This window comes from Poromitra crassiceps, assembly GCF_964638095.1.
Source record: "Poromitra crassiceps genome assembly, chromosome: 8".
NCBI lineage: Eukaryota > Metazoa > Chordata > Actinopteri > Beryciformes > Melamphaidae > Poromitra > Poromitra crassiceps.
The window spans coordinates 35,693,995-35,697,462 of NC_139629.1; the positions used below are offsets into that span (position 1 = coordinate 35,693,995).

The following is a 3,468-nucleotide window of genomic DNA, read 5'->3' on the forward strand; positions in this document are numbered from 1 at the left end:
ATGACGGAGGAGACGCCGGCTGTCTCAGATGGGATATTGGGCCTGGATGAGCCCAAGAAGATGACCAGGGAGGACTGGAGGAAGAAGAAGGAGCTGGAGGAGCAAAGAAAACTGGGAAACGCTCCAGCTGAGGTGGACGAGGAGGGAAAGGATATTAAACCCCACATCCCGCAGTATATTTCATCAGTGCCGTGGTATATCGACCCATCCAAAAGGCCCACCCTAAAGCATCAAAGGCCACAGGAAGAAGAGCAAGAGCAGTTCTCCACCATCTTCGAGTGGTACAAGAGAGGGGTGCAAGAAAAACCGGCCAGCACTAAATTCCGGAAGGGCTCTTGTCAAAACTGTGGTGCCATGACACACAAGAAGAAAGACTGCTTAGAGCGGCCCAGAAAAGTGGGGGCAAAGTTCACAGGCACAAGCATGGCTCCAGATGAGCATTCACAGGTCGAGCTTTCATTGGACTATGATGGGAAGCGGGATCGCTGGAACGGGTATAACCCTGAAGATCACCACCGTATCGTGAAGGAGTATGCCAAAGTAGACCTGGCCAAAAGGACGCTGAAGGCCCAGTAGCTTCAGGATGAGTTGGCCTCAGGAAAACTCAATGACCAAGGTGAGCGGGAATACAACAGTGAGGATGAGGATGAAGATAAATATGCCGATGACATCGACATGCCCGGTCAGAACTTTGACTCCAAGCGACGAATCACAGTCAGGAATCTGCGTATCAGAGAAGACATTGCTAAGTACCTGAGGAATCTGGATCCAAATTCGGCCTACTATGACCCCAAGACTCGAGCTATGAGGGAGAACCCGTACTCTAACACTGGCATGACCCCTGACGAAGTGGGGTACGCCGGAGACAACTTTGTGCGCTACAGCGGAGACACGGTCACCATGGCTCAGACACAGTTGTTTGCCTGGGAGGCCTATGAGAAGGGCTCTGAGGTGCACCTGCAGGCCGACCCCACCAAGCTGGAGCTCCTTCACCAGTCCTTCAAGGTCAAGAAGGAGGACTTCAAAGAGAAACAGAAGGAGACCATCCTAGAGAGGTACGGAGGCGAGGAGCATCTGGACGCGCCTCCGCGGGAGCTGCTGTTGGCCCAGACGGAGGACTACGTGGAGTACTCTCGCCACGGCGCTGTGCTCAAAGGACTCGACAAGGCTGTGGCCCGCTCCAAGTATGAGGAGGACGTGCTCATCAACAACCACACGTGTATCTGGGGCTCGTACTGGAGGGACGGCTACTGGGGCTTTAAGTGCTGCCACTCCATGGTCAAATAGAGCTAGAGCTACTGCACAGGAGAGGCTGGCATTAAAACAGCAACCAGCTCAGCTTGTGTTCCATTTGACGATGGACTAGAGGAGCTACAGGAGGAAGAACAGCCGAAGACTCTGCTGGAGATGCACAAAGAAAAGATGAAAGAGAAGTCACTTCAGCCCAGCTGCACCACTATGCAGACGCAAGTGAAGATGGGTACGGCACTGTGACATACCTGTTGCTGCATGACATCTACAGACGGGCCCACTGTGCATTTGTAATGGGAAAAGTGCGGGTGGCCCTATTAAAGTCTGTCACCATCCCTCGCATGGAGCTCACAGCTGCAGTGGTCGCAAGCAGAATGGACAAGTTGTGGAGGAAGATTGTGTGCGGAATTGTGGCTTAGGCCTATACAGTAGCTAGCCTACTCATCTGCTATAAAAAAACAACTGATGAATGCACATTTGCCTCAATCCTATTTAAATGTTTAGTATCCACACTGCCAGGCTGTATCGAACCTCTCTCAATAATAATGGCCTATAGTAAAATAATGCAGATAACCTACAAGCCATGTGGCATCACGGCAGTGTGTTCCTGTCAGTGTATGTTCTTTGGTTTCTGGCTTTGGATGAAAATGTATCATGAACATACTATTTACTGTCCTCAACCATGGAAATAAGTTTCATACCAAAATGAAATTGGCTAATTTGGAAACTATTTACCCTCACTGACCCTTATAAAGTGATTGCTGGCATGTAGGCTGTTTTTAACATTATCTTTATTGAATTTTCAAAATGTTCTGATATACATAATACAAGACCACCATAAAATATATAAAATATAAAACCACCCTCCAACCAATCCATCCCACCACCACCCAGTCCTACCAAGAGGCTGATCACTGCAGAACCTACATGATAAATCTTAATGGGGCATTATTAATGGTCAAATTCCATATAGATGAATGTAAATTTACAGGTAAGAAACAAGGAGCCAATTGAGGTGGTTCAACAATGGTTCTAACAATGTGCTTACAAAGCAAAAAGAAAAGGTATGCATATAAACTAATCATCATCATCATTAAAATTGCCTAAGGCGGGCGGGTGGTGTTCAAGTCACGATTTTGCAGGCGGTGTCTGTTAATCATGATTTGTGACATCATCAGTGATGTCATAAATTTAATTGTGATGTCATCAGTGATGTCACTCGAGCAATTGTGATGTCATCAGTGATGTCACTCGAGCAATAGTGATGTCATCAGTGATGTCACTCGAGCAATTGTGATGTCATCAGTGAATGTGTGTAATAAATCCTTCCTGGCTGAGGCTATACATGTAAGTGGTGAGAGTATAAGTAGGGAGAAGAGGACACGGGTGAGGGAAAAGTTAGCTTCTGCAGAGTCTCCACCCTAGAAATCGAGCGCATAAGCTAAAACGATCAAACAAGGACAGCGATCAAAGGTACATAAAGTAAAGTAACTGCTATTTACATTATTAAATATGTGTGATGTAAAGTGACCATTAGGAAGGGGGGACAATAATTGTATACCTATGTACAGACTATTAAGTAGGCTATTATGTAAACCACACACTGGATTGTAAACAAGGCAATAAGTCAGATCAATTGCATAGTTGTTTATCGATCTATAAGAAACTCTGAGACAGTAATTGCACAGTTATCGAGAGTTATTGAGACACAGTTTTGGGACAGTTATTACACAGTTATTGTACAGTTAACATGTTTCACCTTAGAGTAGCGTGTGTGTGTGTGTGTGTGTGTGTGTGTGTGTGTGTGTGTGTGTGTGTGTGTGTGTGTGTGTGTGTGTGTGTGTGTGCGCGTGCGTGCGTGTGCGTGCGTGCGTGCGTGCGTGCGTGCGTGCGTGACAGGTGCAACAGGTAAAGTGATTCAGGTAAAGTGATGAAAGAAGGTAGGGCTAGACAAACTGGCTAGACACAAACACAACGACGACAACAACAATAACAACAACAATCATCACAATAATAATCATCACATTCACAATAATAACAACCATAATCATAATCATAATTATCTGTTCGTGAAGACTTTTCCTTTGAAGATGGAGGAATGTGACCGGAAGAAGTGTGTGCGGTGATTGTTGCTAGGCTCACACACTACTCGCGTCTGTGATCATGGCTGCACTGGACCACACCAGCCATGTTTGCTAATTTAAAACCCAAAGGTTA

At 46.1% G+C, this 3,468-nt stretch overlaps 1 pseudogene across 1 annotated transcript; it reads left to right on the forward strand.

The window, feature by feature from the left end:
* On the forward strand, positions 1–1,494 carry LOC310780677 (pre-mRNA-splicing factor SLU7 pseudogene; annotated as a pseudogene). The gene has a single exon. The product of its transcript is annotated as a pre-mRNA-splicing factor SLU7 pseudogene (transcript).
* The last annotated feature ends 1,974 nt before the right edge of the window (positions 1,495–3,468 follow it).